This window comes from Lonchura striata, chromosome 1A, assembly GCF_050655825.1.
Source record: "Lonchura striata isolate lonStrDom1 chromosome 1A, ASM5065582v1, whole genome shotgun sequence".
NCBI lineage: Eukaryota > Metazoa > Chordata > Aves > Passeriformes > Estrildidae > Lonchura > Lonchura striata.
Genome location: NC_140741.1, coordinates 689,684 through 697,517, shown reverse-complemented (window position 1 = coordinate 697,517; position 7,834 = coordinate 689,684). Strand labels below are relative to the sequence as shown.

Below are 7,834 nucleotides of genomic sequence, written 5' to 3'. Positions count from 1 at the left end.
GATCTGCTTTGGCTCCTGGCTGCTCCAGGTGACATTCCAGCAGCCTCATCTCCCATCCAGCCCGGCCAGGAGGGATCTGCTTTGGCTCCTGGCTGCTCCAGGTGACATTCCAGCAGCCTCATCTCCCATCCAGCCCGGCCAGGAGGGATCTGCTTTGGCTCCTGGCTGCTCCAGGTGACATTCCAGCAGCCTCATCTCCCATCCAGCCCGGCCAGGAGGGATCTGCTTTGGCTCCTGGCTGCTCCAGGTGACATTCCAGCAGCCTCATCTCCCATCCAGCCCGGCCAGGAGGGATCTGCTTTGGCTCCTGGCTGCTCCAATGACACTCCAGCAGCCTCATCTCCCATCCAGCCCGGCCAGGAGGGATCTGCTTTGGCTCCTGGCTGCTCCAATGACACTCCAGCAGCCTCATCTCCCATCCAGCCCAGCCAGGAGGGATCTGCTTTGGCTCCTGGCTGCTCCAGGTGACATTCCAGCAGCCTCATCTCCCATCCAGCCCGGCCAGGAGGGATCTGCTTTGGCTCCTGGCTGCTCCAATGACATTCCAGCAGCCTCATCTCCCATCCAGCCTGGCCAGGAGGGATCTGCTTTGGCTCCTGCAGGGACAGAACATGTTCAGCTGCTCCAGGTGACATTCCAGCAGCCTCATCTCCCATCCCTGCTCCTGCCCCTCCGTCTCTCAGCTCCCTCCCCACCCGGAGCTCAGGCTCCAGTTAATGTTTTAAAGCAGGACAAGGCGGTGGCTGGATGTGCTCCCGGCCTGTGCTGAGGCAGAACATCTCTCCTGCAGAAGCTCAGCTCCTTTCAGAGCCTCGGCATGTCCGTTTTCCTCAGGAAAGGGATGCACATCCCTGCCTGCAGCACACCTCCAGTGGGACCCACCTGTGAGAGTTTTCCATCCCTTCTGCACCTCCAGCTGGCTCCCTGGAAATCTCCGAACATCATCGCACTCGAACCTCTGATTTCAAGGCATCTCCGAGGCTCTTGCTTGGCATTTAGTACCCGTGAAGGAAGATTGCCTTGGCTGAAATGCTGCTGGTGAATGATGGCCTCAGGCTGGAAAAGAGGGAGGAGATTTGGGGTGGCTGGAACATACCTGGCAGCTGTGTGGGAGCTCGGGGAGGTCGGCAACAGGGATTGCCGTCAGAGCCCCTCTGCAAACGGCCCGTGCCTCCATTCCCAGGTAATGCCAGCCGTTCCCTGGGGTCCCTGTCGGCTGTCCGGGCTGAAGCATCCCTGCGTGCCTGTGGGGAGCAGCCCCTGGCCGAGGAGCCGCGGGCAGCCCTTCAGCCGTGTCCGTGCCAGCGCTGTCCCGTGCGCCGGTGCCCGTGCCGGGACGTGCGTTCGGCACGCTGCGAGCCACGGGCAGGGCACGGCAGCTCCCGCCCCGCAGAGCCAAGGACAGGAGGTGCTCTCTGCCCTTCGGGGGCTCCGGCGCCTCCAGCCCCGCACCGGGCACAGCCGGAGCGGGAGCAGCGGCCCCGGCGGAGCGGCCGCTCCCGGCCGCGGCGCCGCAGCCCCGCTCGTCCGGCGGGGCTCCCCCGGGGATGCGGACACGGGGCGGGGGAGGCGGGCGCTGCTGCTCGCAGGGGAGCGCGGTGGCCACGGGGCTACCGGGGCGGGGGGGCTCGGCATCCCGCGGGGGCTGCGGGGCGGCTCCGTGTCCGCCCGCGGGGCCGGAGGCGGCGCTGCGGGAGCGGCGGTGCCGATGGGGTCCCGGCCCCGACGCAGCCCCAGCTCCCCGCGGCCACAGCGAGAACGGGACCCGAGCCCCGGCGGGACCCGAGCCCCGGGCCGGCCGCAGCTGGAGCGGCGGCGCCCGTCCCGGAGCGGCTCCTCCCGGCCGCGGCGCTGCCGGTCCGGATCCCAGCCGCGATCCCGCCTCGATCCGCCGGCCCCGGCACCCCCTCCCTGCCCGCCGAGGAAGGAGCGGCTCTGCCCGGCTCCCCCAGCAGACACCGGCGGGCCCAGGACCCAAATCCCGATCCCGATGTCAGCTGAGCGCCTCGGACGCCGCGCAGGCCGGGAGCTGCCCCGATCCGATCCCCGCACGGAGCTCCGAGCGCCGGTCCCGCCGCAGTCCGTCCGAGCATCCACACAGAACACGGGGCGGGCGCGGAGCCGCCGCCATTTACGGGCGGGGGGCGGGGCCGGGGGCGGGGCCAGCACAGGTGCGCGCACAGGTGCGCGGGGCCCCAGCGCGCCTGCGCGGGGCGGGGCCGCGGGTATTTAAACCGCGGGGCGAGCGCGGCGGAGCCATTTGGTGCTGGGCGCTCGGAGCGGGAGGTTACGACCGGTCGGGCTCCATATCTCTGTTTCTTTTGCTTTTCTTGCGCGTTTCTTTTCTTTTGTATTTCTTTTTCTCTGTACCTCTCCTATCTACCCTCCTTTCCTCCCCTCCCCCACCCCCTACACCCTCCCCCCCCCCAAACCCCCCCCCCTCCCTCTCCCCCCTAGCCCTCCCCTCCCTCCCTCCCGGGCGGGCCCCCCTACACCCCTTTCCTTGTCCTCCCTCTCTATTCCCCTACTCACCCCTACACTATCCTGTCCCTCCATCGTGTCCCTGTTCCTTCCCTCCCCAGCCGGGCTCCCCCGTGCCCCCTCCCCCTGCTCCCCCCCACGCGCTCCCGGTTCCTCCTGCCGCCTTTCCGTGATGCCTTTCCCCCTCCACACATTCCGCCTCCTTCCCCAAAGCTGCCTTCAATCTTTCTTTTCCTTCACCCGGCTCTCCCCCCAGGCCCCTCCCCAGCTGCCCTGCACACCCCGACCTCTCCCCACCGGCCCCCTGTCCTCGTCCCCTTCCCCTCGACTGCCGCTCTGCTCCCCTGTTCTCGTTCCCCATTCCCCTTTTCCTTCTTTCCTCGCAGCCGCGGGGCTCGGGGCGCCGCAGAATAAAGCCCAGAGGGCCGGAGCCGGCGCCCCCCGCCCTCGCTGGGGTCCCCACACGGGGCCGGAGCCGCTCTGCGGGTCCCCCCATTGCAGTCTAATACACGGCCCGACACTGCCGGGGTGCGGCTTTCCCGACATCACACTGGGGGTCGGGCTGGGGGTCGGGAGGGGGTCCTGGGGGGAGGAGGGTGGGGGGGTTAGGAAGGGCCCCCTCCGGAGGAGGGGGTCCCGGGGGTGGGGGGGGCCAGGGTGGGCCCCCTCCGGAGGAGGGGGTCCGGGGGAGGGGGGCGGGGTGGAGGGGGGGCCTTCCCCCCTCCAGCCCCGCCCCCTCTCCGGGACCCCCTTCTCCGGACCGGGACCCGGGGGGAGGAGTGGGGGGGGGGGTGGGGGGGGTGGGGGGGTGGGTGGGGTGGGGGGGGGGTGGGGGGGGGCGGGGGGGGGTGGGGTGGAGGGGGGGTGGGGTGGGGGGGGGGCGGGGGGGGGGGGGGGTAGCAGAGGGGGTCACGTCACTCTGCGCCGTGAACAGAAATAAAAAATCACACGACCGGCGGTCCCCTCCAGCGCCCCCCCCCCCCCCACCCACCCCCCCCACCCCACCCCACCCACCCCCCCCCACCCCCCCCACCCCCCCCCAACCCCCCTCCCACCCCACTCCTCCCCCCGGGTCCCGGTCCGGAGAAGGGGGTCCCGGAGAGGGGGCGGGGCTGGAGGGGGGAAGGCCCCCCCCTCCACCCCGCCCCCCTCCCCCGGACCCCCTCCTCCGGAGGGGGCCCACCCTGGCCCCCCCCCCCCCCCGGGACCCCCTCCTCCGGAGGGGGCCCTTCCTAACCCCCCCACCCTCCTCCCCCCAGGACCCCCTCCCGACCCCCAGCCCGACCCCCAGTGTGATGTCGGGAAAGCCGCACCCCGGCAGTGTCGGGCCGTGTATTAGACTGCAATGGGGGGACCCGCAGAGCGGCTCCGGCCCCGTGTGGGGACCCCAGCGAGGGCGGGGGGCGCCGGCTCCGGCCCTCTGGGCTTTATTCTGCGGCGCCCCGAGCCCCGCGGCTGCGAGGAAAGAAGGAAAAGGGGAATGGGGAACGAGAACAGGGGAGCAGAGCGGAGCATGCGGGAAGGTGGGGAGGGAGGTCGGGCTGCGAGGAAAGCGGGCGGGGAAGGGAAAGGCCGGCAGGGGGAAAGAGGGACGGGACAGAGGAGGGAAGAGAGAGGGAATGGAACGGAGCAGCGGGGCAGGGACAGGTGAGGGACGAGTGGGGGGGTCGCATTTGGGGGAGGAGGGAGAGTGGGTTTAGGGGAGAAAAAACAGAAATATGGAGAGAAGGAAGGAAGGGTAGATGGTGGGACGGGAGGGGAGGCCGAAATGGGACGAGAAGGAAAAGGAGGAAGACAAAGAAGGGGAATAGGAGCAGAAGGAAGGAAGAGTAGAAGGGGGCACAAAAGGGGAGCGAAAGCAGTCGGCTTTGGGGAGGAGAGGAAAACGGGGGAAAGGCAGGGAAAGAAGGGGAATGGGAGCAGGAGGAAGGAAGAGTAAAGGGGGGAAGGAGAGAAGGGCGAAGCTGCGGAGCCCGCACAGAACCCACCACCCTCACTGCGCTCCGAGTGAGCAAATGGCGGCTGCAGCGATTCCCGGCACTTAAATAAGCTCGGCCCCACCCCACGCAGGTGCCCCGCGGTCCCGCGCACCTGAGCCAGCGCCGGCCCCGCCCCTGAGGCTCCGGCCCGGCCCCGCCCCTGAGGCTCCGGCCCGCCCGGGATGGAGGCGGGGCCATCGCTCCCGGCCCGCCGGGATGGGCCCGGGGCTGCCGCTTCGGCTCCCGGCGGTGCCGCCTCTGCCCCGGCGGGCGGGTCGGGGTCTCTCTCGGGCCGGAGCACCGGGGCGGCGCCGGGGCCGAGCCGGCGGCGGCGGCGATTTCCCGGGGCTGACCGAGACCGGCCGGGGCGCGGGGACCCCCGTGCCGCCCCAGCACCCCCAAACCCCGCCGCTCCCCGCCGTGCCAGGGAATTTTCTTTTTCCCGGTGCAGGCCGAGACATTTCTGTGAGAAAACTCAAAAGTCAGGGGTACGGGGTCTGAGGGGAGAGAAGAGATTCTGGTATAAATCCAAAACGCGTTGTGAAAAACAACATGGAAGAGCTCATTTGCTCTCCCAGCCCGGTTTCTGTGTGACCGTCTGTGATTCCAGCTGCTCCGCTGGCACTGGCAGCCTGCGGGGCTCGAAGGACTTGCCAGGTGCCCAGCACGACAGAAAAGAACGGGAGAACTCCCCGGCTCTGGCAGCGGAGCCTCTCGGCAGTGTCCCGAAAGCCCCGCAGTGCCAGCATCTCTGCATGGAAGCTGAGGGGCTCCAGCGCAGCCCCTCTGCAGCGTTCCTCTGCAGCTGGCACTGCCCAGCGCCCCTGACCAGGGTTTGGGGTCCCTGCACAGCCCCCGGCGCAGCCCCCTGGCTTCTTCCAGCTCCCTTCAGCCAGGATGATTTTCTCGGGGGTAGGAGCACCCAAAGCCAGCGGAACTGGCCTCAGCCACTTTCCGTGGGATCTCTCCTCTTCCTTCCTCACCAAATTCCCACTGTCAAAACCCAGCTTGAGGCACAGATCCCCATCCCCTCAATCTCTCCAAGGAATTGGGCTCGGATTTCCCAATCCAGCAGGGCAGAAATGCTCTTGTCCTTACCGTGCATCCTAATTGCAGTAATGGCTTAAGAAATAATTGAAAGAAATTAAAGGAATGAAGAGAAATTAAATAAGAGCTGCCAGCTCCAACTAAGGGATGCTCAAACCCCTTACCAACAATTCGCTTTAATTAACCGACTCAAACAAAGTAATCAACACCACATTGATACAGTAGGATTCTTTTTAATCGAGTTATAGATAAATATTGCAGAATGTAAAAACCTTTGTAAATCCAGAAACTCTTTCAAGAGATAGACAGGGCACAGCTGCAGAGAGTCTTGGGGAGTTCAGGGGAAAAACCCCAAAGTTTTCAGTGTTTAGCATCTCCCACCCTGTCGTCACTGACAGCAAACACGGCTTCAGCCTCGGGAAAACACGGAGAGTCAGGGATTTTACAGATCCTGGTCTCACCTCAGCCTCTCAGCAGGTACAGTCTGCAGGGAGAGGGAAGAAAAAGGGTCAGAATGGACAGCCTACTTCCAGAAAATCATCACCATTCATAAAGCACTAAGCAGAGCTGTAAGAACTTCCCCAAAGGTTCATTTCCCTGCGGACTGAGGGCTCTCAGTTGAAGCACGGGCTGGACCTGCCACGGACAGACTCCAGGAACCCCAGAAGTAAAAGCCACTGGGCCAATTCCAGAAAACATTCCAAAATCAGGCTCCTAGGATGTGACCATCTCCTCTCTCACCTGGAGGTGGAAGCACAAGGAATGATCTTCCCTCCTGTGGGTTTTCTGGGATCTGCAGTGAACCGCAGGGGGAAGAAAACAAAGCCTGAATATTTCGCACGACTGGAACAGAAAAGTGGGGAAAAGGGAGGCAGGGGCACTGCTGGGGTGATAACTGGGATCCAGCCTCTCCACACCAATGGAAGCAGAGACTGAGTGACAGAGCCTTTGGGACCACTTTGCTGGGATTCATAGGAAAACGGGTGAGTTTTATTTTGGCAATAAAGCCAAGCTGCTTCTCACCTCATCAGCCGGGTACAGCAGCAGCACCCGCAGGAACCTGGCCAGGTGGCTCTGCCTGGCAGAGGGCTCCCCACTTCCTGGGAATTGTGTGCTACAGGGCTGTGCCACTGGCCATTAAAACAGTTCCCACCTGGCCCTTCACAAAGGCAAGGTGCTTTTTCCATACAGCAAATGGTTTTTGAATTAAGAAGGTAACACTATACTCAACTGGAGAAGAAAAAAGTGAGAGCTGTAAAATTTTCCCACGCCAGGCAAAAAAGAAAGCCAAATCAAACCAAAACGAAAAGTAGCATAACAATGAAAAAAACCCCAAAACATATCAAGCATATTTCAAGAGAGTTTAAATCTGAATGAAGTGATTTACTTAGAGGCTTGAAAATCTGCCATGCTGCAAAAATCTAACTGCTGCAATAAAAGCCTTTTCTTACATCACATTTTAGCCCTGAATTTGCAAAAACCCCTGCCAAACTAACAATTCACCACATACAGTTCTTGAGTCATTCCTGTCCTTGAGCACGAGTCAAGCTAAAGTTATGGAGACAAGAAAAACATAAGTGACTCAATGCTGCTCCTTTGGAAATTACAGAATCAGAGGGAGGGTTTTCCTTAGCTTAGGAAAAATGCACAGCCAGTTCAGCAGATACTGAATAGCAGGGAAGTCAGGAGATACGTGCTTTGCTGTCAGAGACAAACATATAAATAAATATTTACATTAAGCCAGAGGTCTACAGATGGTCTGATCAGAAGTCTTGATGCAGAAAACCAGCCCTGGGGTATCCTCTTAAGGGACACAGGAGGAACTCCTTGGCTGGGACACAGCCTCGCTCAGCGCTGCTCCCATGGCTCTCGGCTCTTTGCCAGTGCTTGCAGTGTCCCCGCAGATCCCAGAGGATGGCAGGGCCAAGGCTCCCGTTCGCTCCTCCGGCACTCAGCGAGTGTTTCCTGCCACGCCCCCTGTGCAGAGCAGCCACGCGCGGCTCGCCGGTGCTCAGCCCTGCCTCCAGGGCTTTGAATGGCACATCCACCTGCAAAATAGGCAGGGAGAGCTTCTGGCTCACACGCGGGATTTGACAACACAAAGAGCACGCGTGGGTGTCAGAAAGGGCTCAAATCTCATCTCACACCACCGAGAGGGGGAATGGAACGGAGCAGCGGGGCAGGGACAGGACAGGACAGGACAGGAAGGAGCCGGGTTTGGGGGGGACACGGAAACGGGGGAAAGAGAGGTAACTGAACACGGGCAGGAGCATGGAGCGGGAGAGAGAGGGACAGGAGGGGATCCTCCCGGCGCCCCGGCTCCGCCC

General features: G+C 63.4%; 1 long non-coding RNA gene and 1 pseudogene across 1 annotated transcript; both read right to left on the bottom strand.

The window, feature by feature from the left end:
• Nucleotides 1-873: 873 nt before the first annotated feature.
• LOC146763327 (uncharacterized) lies at nt 874-2,181 on the bottom strand (annotated as a pseudogene).
• Nucleotides 2,182-5,723: 3,542 nt separating this feature from the next.
• LOC146763326 (uncharacterized) lies at nt 5,724-7,555 on the bottom strand. The gene is made up of 2 exons (XR_014951990.1): nt 7,242-7,555; nt 5,724-5,991 (listed from the first exon to the last, which is right to left on the bottom strand). It is a non-coding gene; the product is annotated as an uncharacterized LOC146763326 (long non-coding RNA).
• Nucleotides 7,556-7,834: the final 279 nt, after the last annotated feature.